We start from the raw sequence: 17,387 nt of genomic DNA, 5'->3' as shown, positions 1-17,387 counted from the left end.
AAGACAGAAAGGATTTAACAGCTATCAAAATATTCAATCTCTGGTTAAAATCAGCAGCTCCACTGGAGACCTGCAGGGTAACAACTGTTCCAGCTATTAAAAAAAAAGAAAGGAAAAAAGAAAAGGTAGGGAACTGGAGAAACGCAGATCATAGAGTTTTATTTCAGTATAAGTTAATCTTGTAAAATTTAAATAAAAACAGTCTTTTAAAACATCTCAGGGAACATGATAGGACCAACGTCTGATAGAACCCCATGTGTTTTGTATGAGTACAATCACTGAGAAAAAAAAATGTGAACAGTGAGTCAGTCAATTAATTTTGCAGATGGTTGAAAATTATTTCATTTGGCAAGATCAGAGAAGACTGCAAGGGATTCTGAAGGAACCTAATAAAGATGTGTTAGTGAGAAGTAGAACATCTAAAAATTGCTACTAGCTCATATTCAGGAACAACAATCGACAGGAACAGTTTCAGACCCATGAATTTGCTAACCCAATTTACTCTTAGAGCCAAGAAATCTGCAGCATTTTTTATTTAATGGAAGTCTAGATACACTATCTATGAGGTTTGTAAGTTCTTATGTATAAAGAATAAAATAATTGTTAACATTACTTTCTCAGGAGCCTACAGGGCAAGAACATTTCAGCAGGTCTTCATCCAGCTTCAGGAATTGCAGGCGTAAGGATCCAGGTCACTTAAAGGCTGGTCAGTCTCAGTTCAGTCCCTGCGAAAACAACATAGCAAAATGTTGTGATCAGCGGTGCAAAGTCCAACTGGCAGCCAGAAACTACAGCACCCTTCAGGGGCTGACACTGAAGTTCATACTGTTTAATGTCCTCATTATTAACCCCAATGGCAGGACAATATGCATTCTCAGCAAGTCTGCAGACAACACTAGATTAGGAGGAACAACCAAGTTGGTACCTGAACAGAAGACTCAGAGCAGGTGGAGCCAGGCTGAGCAAAATTCTTAATAGATGTGCAGAACAGCAGGGGGAAAAAAGGCTGTGGGCAGAGTTTGGAACACAGGAAATTCCAATTAGATATAAGGAAAATATTTTCATTATAAGGATAGTCAAACACTGGAACGTGTTCAGACAGCTTTTGGGATCTCCAGCCTTGGAGTTGTTGAACACTCAATTAGAAACCTCCCTGAGCAAACTGATATAATCAGACCCTCTCTGAGCAACAGATTGGATTAGATGACATCCAAAGGTCTCCTTCAACCTAAATAATTCAATGATTCTATGATTCTAATTGATTTCAAAATTCTTCACCATTAGTATAGCCAGGAATCCTCCTTTGAAGCATCTAACCCCCAACTGCATAAGAGATGGGATACCAACTGCTTTACACATCTTTAGATCCCAAAGCCTGTTCTAAATGAGTGAGCAGAGCAGGACCCAGAGGCATGCTCGGAATTTGCCTGCATGTCCCTGAAAGACTGATGTGTGATTGATGTGCCTGTGGCTGAGCGTGAGTGAGTCCATGTGGCATAGCACACTGGCTGTAAGGTTGCTTTAAGGCTTATCTCAAAAGACAATAAAGACTAAACCCTAAGGCATCTTCTGTCCAATCCAGTATGGCTGTTTCTGTCTGTTTAACAGAAAAACTCTTCTAGTGGGATTTTTAAACAAACAGCAAGGTATCTTGAAAAACAGGGAAAAGAAGTAACCATGCACAAAGAAATGCAGTCATTCACTGTTTTGTCTGGATATCATTTGATGGCAAATCTTTGATGAATCTACTCTTTTTACAGTCTCTTAATCTGAAAAGGTATTCATCATACTACAGAAAACCACCTACACTTTCTCAGAAGTATTCAGAGCAAAGACAGAAATGGCTGATCTTATTAACATAATTTTATATATACGTGTATGCATATAGTAGAAGTTCTTTGAAGATGGTGTCTGCATATGCACTGACATTTTAAGTGGGATATAGCTGCATCAATCTGGAGAGGACATGTAATGCTTTAACATTAATTCCTAACTTCTTGGTAATATTTCCTTACACTTCTTTGAGCTCATTTCTACTGATATTCTCAATCTATATTGTAGGACACAGCTCGAAAAGTTTCCCTCTCTAAGACTACAGGTTAATAGTTTATTTGAAGAATGAAATGTACTGCAGTTTGTTTTGCATGGAATGGCAGGTTAGAGCAGTAATGAACTCAGTGAAGGGCTATAAGCAGAGAGGAGCAATGCTGGCAGGATGTCACGATAGACCAGCACAGTGCAGAGGGATGTTCTTGTTGAGTACAGGAAGGACTGCCCAATTGACTTCTTCCCTAACTTGATGAAAGAGTCAATAGTGTGCTGCAAGTTCTATTCAAGTAGAAAAGATTGTAGTCTCTAACGAAATAGAGGGAAAAGGAATCCAGAAGATTGAGAAATGGAAAAAAAAAAAGAGGTTAGATTTTAAATATGTAGACTGTCTGTGGGGAGAATAACTCAAAACAGAAATATCATTTCTTCGGAATATTTTAAAATATGTAGGGTAAAAATATTCCAATTTGTGCCTGAAGATCAAAATAGCTATCTGCTTGCAGTGCAACATTGATACATAAAGCACTGTGACTGTGGGAACCTGGGAGATATGAACACATACCAGGAGACATGAAAATCTGTATTCCATTGGGCTGCACTGTTGCTGAAGAGCCCTTCTCTTTCCTACAGACTTTTAACAAATGAAAAATTAAACCTGCACTCAACACATATTGACATTTTTAGTGTCAAGGATACAAGATAATATATGTTAAGGATATTTCTGATCTAATATTGGGCAGCCCATCAATGACCTTTCTCCCTTCTACCACATATTTCCCAAATCCCTTTCTTTTATTTTTTATGCCATTGTCTACAGAAACATGTGGGAAAGGTTGACAGAACTGTGTTTGTTCAGTGTTGGGATGTGGAAGGGGGCCAGACCATATCTTCAACTGGCTAGTGGGAGGCTAGCAGAACAAGACTCAGCACTTCTTGAAGATTCATAGAGAAAAAGACAAAGGACAAGAGACACTGCTTGCAAGAAGAGGAATTATGATTGGATGTTAGAAAAAAAATCTTGTAACAAAAATTGTAGTCAAAATCTAGAACAGGTTCTTTCATAAAGGTTGTGAGACCTCCATCCTTGAAGATACTCAGAGCTTGACTGGTTAAGCCTTCAGCACCCAGATCTAGCCTGTACCTGATTTTGAACAGGACATTAGATTAAATGACCTCCAGAGGTCCTTTACATCCTATATAATTTTGTGGTTCTAATAGACACCTGGAGGAGAAACCCACACATCTGATAGCTTTCCTAAACCAACAGTGCCCACGAGATGAAAATAGGAGACATATCTGGGGCCTAGTTCTGCAGGCAATTACATTAATCACTGCACGTAGTCATCAGACTCTGTTTTTTCCATAGCTTTCTCATGGCTAACAGTATTTGAAAAGTGAAAATCAAAAGCTGAACTGTCTCCACTGGAAAAGAAGAGTACTCTTCTTGCTGTTTGTCTTCAGGCTTATTTTGATTATTTTTCATAAAAACTTTTGAACATAGGGAAAAAAACCTAGTAATATGCCAAATGTATGGTCTGTTTTCCTAGTGAGAAAAATTCCTATAATCTCGTAGAACTTGCTTAAGAATATCCCTTTCTGATATTTCCTTTTATCTCCTACTGATCAACTTTGGATTTGCAAGAGCTCAGAGGCAAGAAAGTCTTATTAATAAGAATGCACAATGAACATCTAAAGTACTTTTGCTCAGTTGCAGCAGTGTATGACACTAGCAATAGCAAATTAAGAAATTTTACTCAGGTGTCATAAACCTACCATACAATCATAAAATTGGTATTTTCTGCCTAGGGCTCTCACTGCTATCAGGTTGAATTCAGCACAATGCTAAAAGAAAATGTAAGTATCAAACTAGCAGCAAGTGTACCTCTCAAAAATAAATTTAACAAAGAGCAAGAAAAATCACAGAGCTCCTTCAGTCGAGGACAAGTTATTATACTCACAAACATAAATACAAACCCCTATATTAAAACAAGGGCAAGGCTGATTCACAGGTCCACAGGGATATTTATTTTATACTGTAGTGGGATAGTAAGTCACAAAGCAGTAAAAAATAAACGTGACATTCATCTGGCACAGAAATAGCTTTGTTGTTGTTTTTTTCTTGGTTTTCCTTATGCAGCTATAACAGCTACATCCCTTGTTCCCATCGATGCTGGCATACAGACAGGAATTTTGCTGCGTGCCCTGCCAAATCCAGTCTCCCAGTCCCACAGTTGCAGGAGAAGGAGCCTGGAAACCCTGGGCACATGTGACAACAGCTTATAATCACAGAATAGACAGAGGAAGTTCTGCTGTTACACTTCCACTACTGGAAATCCCTGAATTAGAGTAGAGATTAGTAGAGATGTTGGAATCATAGAATCACTGAATGGTTTGGACTGGAAGAGATCTCAAAGCCCACCCAGCCCCAACCCCTGCCGTGGGCAGGGCTGCCCCTCCACCAGCTCAGGCTGTGCAGGGCCCCATCTATTGCTCAGTTTCATCTTGATAACATCCTCAGTTTAATCTCCAGTTAGACCTTGTTCCTAAGGGGATGTTTCAAGCTGTATCACTACTCTTCTCTATAGGTTAGAGACTCAGAGGTAGTAAAATGTAGGCATAGAGACTTTCTGTTATTTGCTGATATTCTGACAGCAGATAAATTTGGATTGCTTCCTTTTCACAGAATCACAGAATTGCCAGGGTTGGAAGGGACCTCAAGGATCATTAATCTCCAACCCCCCTGCCACATGCAGGGCCACCAACCATCCCACCTAATGCTAGACCAGGCTGCCCAGGGCCCCATCCAATCTTGTCCTTTTCCTTCATGGATTCTTGAAATACTTAGAAGTTCTTCCTATACTCTTACATGTATTAAGAGCTAGACTATGTATAAAAGGCAACATTTTTCTATTTCCCCTTTGGAACCAGACTAACTCCATTGAGGCTTATGCAGAGCTCATTCCCAGAGAAGATACAAAAAGATAGGAGAAGTCTCTCTGGAGAAGGAAACCCTACCAAAACTGCACAGATTGTCAGATACCCTTATTACTCCTACCACGTCCAAACACCTGCTGTTAAATGACAAATTTAGATACCACTCTATGGATCTGGGCTGGGTCACTTTATGGTGACTGAGTTTAGTCTGGTGGTGCATGACTAAAGAACATTTCTGCATCTCCAAATCCCCACAGTATTGGCATATAAGAAGCAAGGATAACATTACAAATGAGGCAGGGATCCTAGTCACTGGTCAGGAAAGACTCTGTAGACAACACTTCTGAAAGACACTAAGTCAGCAATGTCAGACTGTATTCTGTGTGACAGAAATCACTTCTGTTCCCTTTAGTAATTGTTCTGTTACAGAGCATTCACCCATGGACTGGAATGTGTATATACAAATTAAGAAGGTACTGCCCCAGCTCCCTGCAGCTCAAAGTTCAGGACAACCAAGAGATAAAGACTGGTTCCTTCCCAATAGTATCAAAAGAAACAATAAATAGGAAGTCTACACAACTGGTGACATAAAAAAATAGCTGAAATATATTTTTAGTGCTTTTAAAAACTTACTATCACACAAAGTTTGGTTTCCTAGAATAAAGATGTAATGAATTATGCCTCTTATTTAAATAAATTGGCAGAATTTTTTCCATCTGTGGGATCATAACATAGCAAATCTGGCTCCCCAGAGTCCTCATAACCTGTATAAGACAGCAATATCTGTAAGACTCAGCACAGTTTTGGATATAAACAGAACAGGTGCAATTCAGACAGAGACAAAGCCATAGAATGAACTTCCCACTCCTTTATCAGCTTCTTGGGGATTGGTGGCTTTTGCCCTTGACAAATTGCACGTGTAAAGTTGTTTGAGAACTCCAGTGCAGCCTTCCACTTTGCAGAACAGGTACAGATTCATTCTGAGGGCAGAACATAGCAAGGCCATGAGGTTTTTTTGGACAAGAATACTTGCTGAATACCTGAACACCCAACGTTGCCTGCTGCCAACAAGCATCTGAAGACAATCAGTTCTTCACAGAGACAAGTCTCCCTTTGTGTAGGAAAGGTAATCAGTAACCTTGTTACTAGTCATTAGACTTACAAAAGAAATAGTTTATTGTATTTTATTTTGACTGAAAGACTCTAATACGTGAGATACAGTTTAATAATATTATGCCATGACATTATTAACAATTATTAAACTTACCTAATGAAGCTTTCTGCTGATGTGAATAAGCTAAACCAATTTTGTTGCTCCTAGAGGAAAAGACTCAGGAATGTTTGGGCGTTATGAAAAAGAACTGTACCTGATTTTCTCATTCTCCATGAACATCAATGAAAGCCATTTTCAGGTTATCAGTGATGTCAAAGGTTTTCTAAGAGTGAGGTTTTTCCCTATTTGTATCAGTACTTGCCTCCAGGCAGGCGCCTTCTTGCTTTATCAAAGATGCTAACATTTATGCTCAGCAAAGTAGAATGCATACTATCCCAAGCAGACCAGATGATACTCCAGCCCACAGGTTGAGGGCCAGTGAGTTTTGAGAAGGGCAAGAAAATTCTCCCCAGCTTGCTACAAGAAGGGAAAATTCACAGAGAAGAGCTCACCAACTGATGCTTTCAGGGGGGAAAAAAAGAAACAATCCAAATAAAAATCAAACATATCCATCAAATAACTATCATCTAATTTGGGAACAGATAACCCAAGAATATGTATATATGTCCATATATACATACGCAAAACAAATTGATTGATCTTTGAGTTGGAGATACTGGAACGAAAGAAAATATTCTTCTCTTGGTTGATTCCCACACTGCTCCACTGAGTAAAAGTGCTAACACGAGATAGGTAGGGAACACAGAAAGATTTGTAATGCTCAGTCTGACTCATCTTTCATTTTACATCAAAATAAATTATCTAGGTGAATAATTAGCGTGACAAAACTGATAATGGGACTTACTTTCATTCTTTTCAATATCTAAACGAGGACTATAAGAAAGAAGACAGACTCCTTAGCAGTACCTGCTGTGATAGGACATGGGGAGTTTTAAACTAAAAGGAGAGATTTAGATTGCACATAAGGAAAAAGATTTTTACAGTAATAGTAGTGAGTCACTGGAACATGTTGTCCAGAGAGGAGGTGGCTGCCCCATCCCTGCAGACACTCAAAGTCAGGCTGGATGGGGCACTGAGCACCAGATCATTGCAGAGGTGTTGGACAAGATGACCTCTGCAGGTTTCTTCCAACTCAAACAATTCTCTGATTCTATAATTAAATCATGAGCTGTTTTTTGCCTGCAGGACAACGTGCTCTAAGGAGCAGAGGTAATGTTATTTGAATACATAACAAGTACATCCTAGTAATATAACTTTTCTGAATCAAAAGTGGTCTAGTGAAGGTACAAATATCTGACATTATTCATCTGTTTTCTTTTTTGCCTCAGTCTACTGAAAAGGTCTTCTCAGCACGTGGGGAAGGCTTTCACACTCTTTCTGGAAAACCAGCACATCTCTGTGACTCGCTGAAGTGCTCTACACTAATGCCCACGTCATGGGAACAAAAGCATGAAATGGAGGCCTGTATGCAGTGAAAGGGCTATGACTTCATCAGAATGCAGTGGGATAGCTCACATAATTAGAGCCTATTAGATAACTGGAAGAAACCTCTTGTTTGCACAGCCTAATAAATGCAAGAGAGACAACGCAGTCCAGCACAATCAGAAACAATCCAGATTTCTGGAGTGCACTGATGATCCTGACACAGGTGATCAAAAGATCAAGTGTAGATATCCTGACTAAACTCAAATATAAGCAGCAACAGATGACCCAGGACAAACACACAGTCATTATTCCAACCAAAGTCCATCTGGAGGTGAATCTGGTGAGGGACATAAAAGGCAACAGGAAAGACTTCTACAGGTACTCAGGCAGGAATATGAAAACTAGGGAAAATAAGGGCTCAACGCTGAATGAAGAAGGAACCCTTTGCAGAACACTGAAAAGAATGAGGTATTCAGTGCCTTTCTTACCTCAGTCTTTCCTGGTAAGACTGGTCTTTAGGAATTCCTGACCCTTGAGAAAAGAGGGAAGGTCAGAAGCCAAATAAAGACCTATCCTGAGCAGAGGACAATCAGGTTAAGCATGCATTTGAATAGGACGTGAGCTCAAGGAACTTGATGGAATGCACCTAGTGAAGGGAGCTGCTCATGGTAAGGCCTCTTAATTATCCTGGAAAAGTGGAGCAGGTTGCCCTGACATGTGTTGGCATCACTATGCAAATGATATGGCTATGATGGCTTTAGATACTCAAATGAACAAAGCCCTGAGCAACTTGGTCTGACCCCAAAGCTTGTCCTACGGTGGGACAGAGACTTCCTGAAGCCCCTTTCCAATCAGATTACTGTGAGGTAGTAGCATCTCACGGTCACTTGCTCTCCATAGTCACTGGCATCACCTGGAAAAAGAGAGGCAGGCAGTTGCATGGCTTTCATGCTCTGCTTACCTACTTAGGTGTGGAATTTCCACCTACAGGCATCTTATCTTACAATAATCAGATATCATACAATATCTGATATTTTCTGTAATTTATTCAGCCTCTGTTCCATGAGCCTCTGTTCTCTGTCATTCCTATGTGATTTGTGCACTGTTAGTAGAGTCCTGAAAATTTCCCTTCCACCTACTTTCTAAGCTGTCCACAGTCTTTTTTAATCTTTATCCCACTTTATCTTATTCAACTTCAATTCCTCAAAAAAAAAAAAAAAAAATCCATGTTTAAGCTCTAAGAAGTGATCCGTGTATTTCACAAGTGTCAAAGTAGCTCACTAATTTCCATATGAGCAGCTGACTGTTATTTCCATATGAGCAGCTGTTGGAAACAAATTCTTCAGACACTTTGCTAGGGCTTTAGGCATTCACAGTTGTTAGAACAAAGAAGAGAATCCCAGTCTGGAAGCCAAGCTGTAAACTTGGCACACAAATGGCATTAAGGAGATGAGCTTTAGAAGCCATATGCCTCAAAACTAAATACTGCAAGCATGGATTGTAAGACCTGTAAGACTTTACGAAGCATTGTATAGTTTCTAGCTTTTAAAAAGGACACATGCAACATCACGTTCCAAAAATAGTTTTGCTCATCTAGAAATAAGATGATTTGTAAGTAGTCAATAAATAGAAAGTATTCAAATAGTCCTATAAATGAAAAGGGTTAATTTTATCACTTTGAAAAAGGGTATAATTATACCCTTGGTTTTAAATTTTAAATATATTATGTACCTATATTTTTAACATATAGTACTTAACAACAGGGCTTGTATAAAGCTGGATTTTTTAGAAGGAACACAATTCTGAAAGAAAATTAGAGAAACATAGAAAATTACAGAAAAATAGGAAATATTTCAGTAGCAATTAGTGGCAATGCAGAATGCCTATGGGGTCCAGGAAAATGTGACAATAATGCTGATCAATATATTACTCCAATAACAAGCTGAACCAGATACCTCTAACTAAAAGCCTTCACCAAGGTGTTTTTGTTTTGGTTTGGATCAGTTCTGTTGTGTGAATTCCTTTTATCATATAGCTGTGTTGCCTGACCTGTACTTAGTGTAGGAATTCCAGCCTGCTGTGATTTTTGGTTTTGCTTTTGTCTTTGCTTATCTGTTCGCTGAGTGGAAGAATGTACACTCACAGGAACTAATGAGATAATTTGTAAACCTGTCAGCAAAAGACATCAGAATTAATCTAGTGGTGGTCTGGTAAAAGAGGAGAAGATAATCTCACATGAAACTTCCACATTTGCTCTGCATATTTCCTCCTTTATGCCTCTTTGCCTGTAGCACCACGCAGTGTGTAAACTCTGAAGCACGTGTGGTATTCCATCTCCAGCACTCCTATTCTTGGCATGAGTGTCTGCTTCAGAGCAGAGAGACTTTAGAAGACTTCTCAAGGATACAGCTGATCCAAAACCCACAGGGGCGATACGATTCTTAGCAACAATAACATGTTTTTGAGAAAGCATTAAGTTGCAAAGTGGTACCCTATCACTAATGCTTTGTATATATATTTTTTTTAAGAGGAACTGAAGAAAGCAACCCTTTGTCCAACTTCAAATCTCCTAGTTTTATTCTTCAGCCTTTCTCTCACTGGCTTTATTGTTGCTGTATTTTTCCTACTGACATTCTCAGTAGAAGCATCTGGGAAGAAGACTGTACAAATGAGTGGAAGCAGAGGGGGTATGAAAGACAAGAAAAATGGTTTTATAATAATCCATGAGGACAGTTTCCCAGGGGGAAGGAAAATCATTGGAGGGAAACTACTATATGAAGTTGAGGTGACTGGGATGCTTGGATAGCTACTGTCTTATTTGTATTATGAGTTACCTGAAAATTAATGGCCTATTATGATTAAGAGCAATCTACATCATTACTCTGTTAATTGGCACACCTTACTGGTATCTGCAGGGTTCCACACTGGATATTTGATGATTCATCAGTGGTGTGCACAACAACGGGCCTTCGGGATGGTAAGAGTTTTTTGCCTTGCACTGTTTGCAGGGCCCAGAGATGAGTGACCTTTGTTTCATCTTTTCTCGGGTCCTTCGTGTCTCGTGGTACAGCCATCATCTTTTCTAAAACAAAAAAACAGAGAAAAATGAATATTCAGGAATTCTTACAGATACTGTACAGATGGCTGGTTTAGTGACAGCTGTTAGAAGAGAGTTTAAGCCACAGTTCTATGCCATGTTGTCATTTTCTCAATTCCTTGAAGACCGACAAAATAATAAAGATGAAAAAGAAAAATATTAATCATTAGGATTTAAAGAGAATCTTCACAACTGGCTTACACGATAGAGAGGATAAAGCCTTGTAAGGAATAGGGCAGGAGAAGCCCATGGCATCATACATACATATTACGTATGGGTTACATAAATCCATTGACAGTAAGACAAAACATGGCTTAAACTGAAGTACAGAAGAATCCAAGCAGACATGAGGAAGAATAAAAAGAGCTAATTAAACAATGAGATGTACTGTTGGTTCAACAAACGGGATCTACGTCATCTGAGAGTTTCAATAACAAGTTAGACAGTGGTAAAGAATGATATACATCTGTGGTTGATCCTGTCTTTCTAGGCACTGATGGAGTAGACGGTACCTTAAGGCATCTCCTGACATTTCATACTTCATAACATGTATCTTCAGCTTTAAGTACTGGAAGTATCTGAGCTCTTTTTAACAGAATGGACTCCTCTTGAACACTTGTGAGCTGATGAAAAATACCTTATGAACTTTTTCCCCGAGAAAAGTTATTTAATTAATGTTGCATTACTGCATATTGTTATTTTGCTTTATTTTAACCAACATTTTGGTTTTCAAGGGTTGGGTTCCTTCCACGTGAGGACTCATTTCCCAGTAGGTAGTATAGCTTTTAGAAAACTTTCTGTGTAAAATTCTGACAGTAAAAAGCAACCTGATGTAGGAACCTGCGTGAACATTTTCATCTGAGATGTCACTGATAAGAAAGATTTAGAGACCTTGGAAGTTATATTTTCTGCCACAAAGATTTCAGCGAGGCCAGTGGCAATATAAGTTACTACCATATCATCCAGATGATTAAATGCCACTTAAATGTTTTAAGGACAAGGAATAGTTCTGCTGCTTTATCTATCCTGTTCATTATCCTTCTCCTTAGCTCGTAAAGCAATAGGATAACAATTTCATTTGTATGACAGTGACAACTGTCCAGCAGGAACAAGCCTGAGACCATCAATTCATTTCCCAAAAGCCATCCATTACTTAATCACAGCACATTTAACACTGGGATAAAGCCATGTTATGCTTTCCTAATTGGGGACTTTAGTAGATATTGTTTACATTAAATGTACATGAAATTCTGTTAATGAGTTTCTGATTCTTCCTCATGTTTGATACTTATACAAACACTTTAAACGTGGGCAAATATTGCACAATGATATCTGTATGTCTGTAAATTCTCCTTCAATACATTGTTCATGTTCTTTTCATGTAAATTTGAAAGCACACTCTATGGCAGTTTGTAAGCGGAAAAAAATTAAGATAGGACTACTTCTATTCTCTGAACATGGATTTGTGAACAGAACGTTATATCAACGTACTCACATTTATAGTGAAAGCCATTTGTGGGATTAATGAATCTTTGAACCAAGGAAAAGACATCACACAGGTGATTTGGATTAATACACATTACAAACTAATAGAAAGGCTGATAGTCATAGTAATTAACTCAAAAGCAACTCACAGATCGAGCATACGCTGTGGCAAAGCCCACTTCCAGATGATTCATAAATAGAAGAGAGCAAACTGATTAATCATTGTCCTGTGAAAAAAGTTTGCCAAAGTCTCTTATTGTACTTCTTTTCAGCTCCATCATTCCCTTGCATCTCTATTCCCCTTTCTTCACAGCAAGGACCTCCGTTATCTCCAGTGCGTGGACCTGCAAGGAGGTACTCTTGGCTGTAGCTTAAATGCAGCTCATCTATGATAAATGAGAAACAGTAAAGCTAAAAAAAGAAGCCTAAAGCTTGTGGTTATACTAACTTCGATGAGAACAGAGTATGGATGAATGGTGATTGTGTGAAGGTCAGCAATTTCTGCAAAAGGAAAAGACAGAAAACATGAAAGACAGCACACCAGTACTGAGAAATCAGTCGCACAGAGTGATCAAAGGGAATGAGAGGAAACTGAGCGTGAGACATATTTGTGACTCATTGCAATATAACCAATAGAATGTATTACAAATTAAAAAGTCATTCATTTGAATCATATATAGAAATTGACAATCATACAGTAAGAGAAGCATAACAGATCTCAAAAAATCACATATGTAAAGCAGTTTATGTAAAACAACTAAAAAGATGTAGAAGAAAAGAATACTACAGTAAAATATCTGTTTGTCTTTTCAAGAAAGTACAACAGTCACATTAAAATCTTCTAAAGTGAAAAAGATGACATTGCTAACGAGTGAATCCTTCAAAGATGTATTCATGTACATGAACAGTCCCACTTTAACACATGGAAACACTTCTGTGAGTAAAACTCTCAGCAAATGTTTTAGGAGAACTTTGTCTCTTCTAACTTCCCAGTTTTTCTTACATCTATTCATTTACCTCCATCAGCATTAGCAGCAGTATTAATATTAGTTGATGTGCTGTAGTATCATTTACTCACAATTTCCATGTACTTCTATGGATAGCAGAGGAGTTACTGAACTCAGGTAGTCCCTAAGTGAATGCCCAGATCTTCCAGGAAGATCTTCCAGGTTGTGGATGCCCCATCCCTGGAGGTGTTCAAGGCCAGGCTGGATGGGGCCCTGGGCAGCCTGGTCTAGTACTAAATTTGGAGGATGGTGGCCCTGCCCGTGCCATGAGGGTTGGAGCTTCATGATCCTTGAGGCCCCTTCCAACCCGGGCCATTCTATGATTCCATGATTCTGTGATTCCAAGCCATAGTAGCATAAGCTGCTTTTCAGGGACAACTAGAAGGCCAGCTGTCTGCTCAGTTCCACCATTCTTCCCACAAAAATTGCATACCCAAACTGACTGCTAGCAGACAGTCAGACATCATATATTCACCATTCTTTCGCTACTGAAATAGAGGTTCAGTGTGATCCCTGTTGAGCAGACAGCCAGGTGAGCTTTCTGACTGCCTCTCACCACTCACACCATGAAGCAGAGTTATGCAAAGAAAATACTGCTGCCAACATCCAAAATACACCTGCAATTTGGGGCATCATCACATCCACTCTTACAGACAACACCCCTCAACTCCTTTTCACCTTTTCCCAGCAGATTCTCTTAGTACTTTTGCCCCAGTGTTTCCCTTGTGGAGGATTCTTACCCCACTAGTCTTGACAGAGAGTGGAAAAAATGTGATGAAGCAAGCATACTCACAGCGTTTGGTAGAAATTCATGGTGCTTTAGTCTGTAGGGGTAAAAATCAATGATGCTTTTTCACTTAGCAGAGGCATCTCACACGTGATATATGGAAATTTTTGGCTCAGTGTATGTGATCTGAACACTAAACTCTTCATTTCTTTCTCCTGTTCTCCACTGCGTTACATTTAACTTTTCCTTAACTGAGCAACATTGTGCAGTTGCAGTCATTACAACTGTTCTCAGTCTGGATTTACCTTTGGAGGTCAATATTAATTATTCTGCCATATCCCCCATTTCAGAACTGCAAGCAGCTTTTATGTCTTCTCTATGGTTTTTCAGTTACTCCAGAAAAAGGTATTAACTCACCCTACTAGTCTTGCCATGGGGCTGTTCTGCCATTCATACAAAGAAAATTGTCTTTCTTCTCCGCAGAGTGCAATGAATTTTTCATCTTCTCACCTTACAATTATATCTTCTAAAGAATAAAGGTAAATACAAAATTAGCAAGGATTCAGTAACAGTAGGTCAGCTATAAATACTTGTAAATGGGAAACATATAGTGAACATCTTTGCAATTACAACATTACAGCATTCTGATTTTAGGAAAGTTACAATTAAGCTCCACTTCAATACAACCAGCTCTATATTACAAACTCAACAAAAACGTATGGTGGAGCAGAAGTCCTACTCAGTGCACCTCGTGCCTTTTACCCAGTTATTCAGATACAGCACTGTCGCAGTTCTGGCCTGGTTTGACCTGGTTCCCTGACTAAATGGCACAGGGGGACCCTGTGATGGGTCTAAAAACAAAACAGCAGCAACGAGCTAAGGGAGAAAATTAATTCACTAAGTATTAGAGCACAGTGTGAGAGAATGCAATAGAACACAATACAATTGGAATTGTAGCTGATAAACTAAACAAGAAATTGTCCAAAACCAAAGGCCTTACTCTAATGTTGAAGGTGAGACAGCTACGGAGCATACACTGCAGAGCCAAGCAGAAAAAGAAGTCTCATGACTCCCAGTTTTCTCTTTCCCTTTTAACAGAAAATGGAAATGGAACAGTGAAGTATTCTGGGAGATACAGTTCATTCTTTCTCTTCTGTGAAATGTACCTGGAACTATCAACAGTCCATGGAACTGAGGCCTTAACTCTTTAACTCCCCGTGCATTACCTGATGCTATGATGTGGAATACCAATAGCAGAAATCTTGAAACCACAACAAGTATGCCAGGGGACAACATCAGGGCCAACATTGTCTATCTTCATTAATGACCTGAACGTCTGGACAAAGTGCACTCTCATCAAGTTTGCAGATGGTACAACATTGCTGCTGAGGCACTAGTTGAATGTGCTGCCATTCAAAGGGAGCTGGATTGACTGCAGTATTAGGCTGAAAAGAATCATGTGATATTCAACAAGAAGAAATGCAAAGTCCTGTGTCTGTCAAGGAATGACTCCCCAGTACATAACGACAGGATGAGGAGAAGCACTACAGAGGGGAATCTGGGTTCTGCAGGACAAAAAGCTGACCACAAGCCAACACTGTGCCTTCACAGCAGAGGAAGTCAACGACCTCCAGAGTCGTGTTAGGCAAGGCATTGACAGCAGGTCAGCAGAGGAATTCCCTCTCCTGTACTCAGTTCTGGTGCGATACATCTGGAGCTCTGGGCTTACTGGTATGAGACAGGAAGCTACTGCAGCAGGTGCAGTGAAGGGGCACAAAAATAACAAAGGAAGAGGATAATGTGACATGAAGAGAAGCTGAAAGAACTGAGACTGTTCAGCCTGGAAAAGAAGAGGCTTAGGGGGATCTTGTTGATGATATAAATTCTTGATAGGAAGGAATGAAGAAGAGGGAGCCAGATTCTGCCCAGTGACAGGATAACAAGTGATGAACACAAACTGAACACCTGTGAAAGTCTGTATAAATAGGAAAAACAAAACAAAAAAACAACAGTTTTACTCCAGGAGAAGTCAAACACTGGAACAGATTGCCCAGAGAGGTGATGGAATTTCTGGAGATGCTCAAGCCCAACTGGACACGTCTGCGAGCAACACCCTGCCTGAGCAAGCAGTGGACTAGAACATCTCCAAAGGTGCCCTTCCAGAATCTGTGATTCTGTGATTCCAATTAAAATTCTCTGAAATTACTCTTCTTGTACCTTTGGGTGCTCCCAGATAAAATCATTGGGAATCACACAACTTCTTTCCCTAATCGGATATAAGAATCTAACACCTAGAGAGCTGTATTTTTCAAGACTGTCGTGTTGTAAGCATTTACACGGCTTCATTTTTCATGTGAAGCTATATTCATTCAATCTGGAGTTTACTTTAAGAAGTTTAGACCACACTTCAGAACTTCATCACATCAGTGGTTCCTCACTCTAAAGGTAATGCTGCTTTTCCTGAATACTCTCTGATTTGGCCCTGAGAGCTCACAAGCTACACCTGCTCACTAACTGAAGATACAGCAGCAAAAATTATTTCCTGATTTGTTTGCTTGCATCAGCCCAAGACATTTCCAAACCAAACCCTCCAGGTGGGCTGAGAGGGTATGGTCTATCTCCTCTGGTTCCTGACTATTGAGTCCCACCACGTCAGAAAGTACAGCATGTCAAAAAGTCTGTGCAGTGCTCAAAAGTGAGATGGGGAGAAGGTAGGTTGGCACAATGAGATATTCTGCACAGCCCTTACGAAGCTGATGCTCAGATAAATCCCTGCTGCCTAGTGTAAACTCCTTTACCTTTTACCTCCAGTTACCTCATCTAATGATCCTCTAGTAAGATGAGGTATATCCATTATGCCCTATCCCCCATTCTTCAGGTGCCCTCTGTGCTCTGTCTGAAGTCAACTCAGGCTCTGCAGGTGGCAGTATGTCCTACCTGTTGCTAAGTCCACACGTTCTCCTTTCCCTACCATGACACTGCTACCCAAAGCCTGCACAGTTTTAGAAGAAAAACAAAAGGACAAAAATGTTCTCCAGAAAATAAGTCCACTTCTGTTAGCCTGGGCTCATGTAAGGGCCAGTCACTGAAGGAAGCTGTCATAGTTTGGCCAGGTTTGGTGATAGGGAGCTAAGGGATCTATGGACTGGGAAGACAAAAGGGTGGGGGAAGAGGCAAGAAAACCAGCAGCAGTGAACTAAGGGAAAAACTTCATTTAAAAAATACAGTGGCACAATGTGAGATAATAGAATACGATGGGATTTGGAGTTAATAACTCAAATAAAACAGGAGAGAGTTTACAAAACTGCATTCCTTACTCTAATGCTAGAGGAGAGACAGCCAGGAGCACAGAGAGCAAAGAGAGGCAGTCTTGAGACTCCGCCAGTTTTATCTTTTTGTTCGAATGGAAATGGAACAATGAAGTCTTCTGGGAGTTGTAGCTCACTCTTTTCTTCTGAGACCAGGAAACCAGAAATGCTGACAAGCCAC

General features: G+C 39.7%; 1 long non-coding RNA gene across 14 annotated transcripts in view; it reads right to left on the bottom strand.

The window, feature by feature from the left end:
* Positions 1–445: 445 nt before the first annotated feature.
* LOC149912380 (uncharacterized) overlaps positions 446–17,387 on the bottom strand; it is a 31,750-nt gene continuing 14,808 nt past the window's right edge. For 5 of the 14 annotated variants that reach the window (XR_016461794.1, XR_016461795.1, XR_016461793.1 and 2 more), the window contains exons 4-7: positions 14,316–14,424; positions 12,314–12,550; positions 10,481–10,664; positions 467–1,006 (exon numbers count right to left, since the gene is read on the bottom strand). This is a non-coding gene — a long non-coding RNA (uncharacterized LOC149912380). Of the gene's footprint in view, positions 1,007–10,480; positions 10,665–12,313; positions 12,551–12,612; positions 13,996–14,315; positions 14,425–17,387 lie in introns of all 14 variants that reach the window. The other 9 variants (XR_016461797.1, XR_016461800.1, XR_016461802.1 and 6 more) reach the window with 6 other exon arrangements.

The sequence above is a fragment of the Phasianus colchicus genome, chromosome Z (genome assembly GCF_987193195.1).
Source record: "Phasianus colchicus chromosome Z, bPhaCol1.hap1.1, whole genome shotgun sequence".
Taxonomy (NCBI): domain Eukaryota; kingdom Metazoa; phylum Chordata; class Aves; order Galliformes; family Phasianidae; genus Phasianus; species Phasianus colchicus.
Note: the sequence above shows the minus strand (reverse complement) of the source record. Positions and strands in the feature narration are given on the sequence as shown.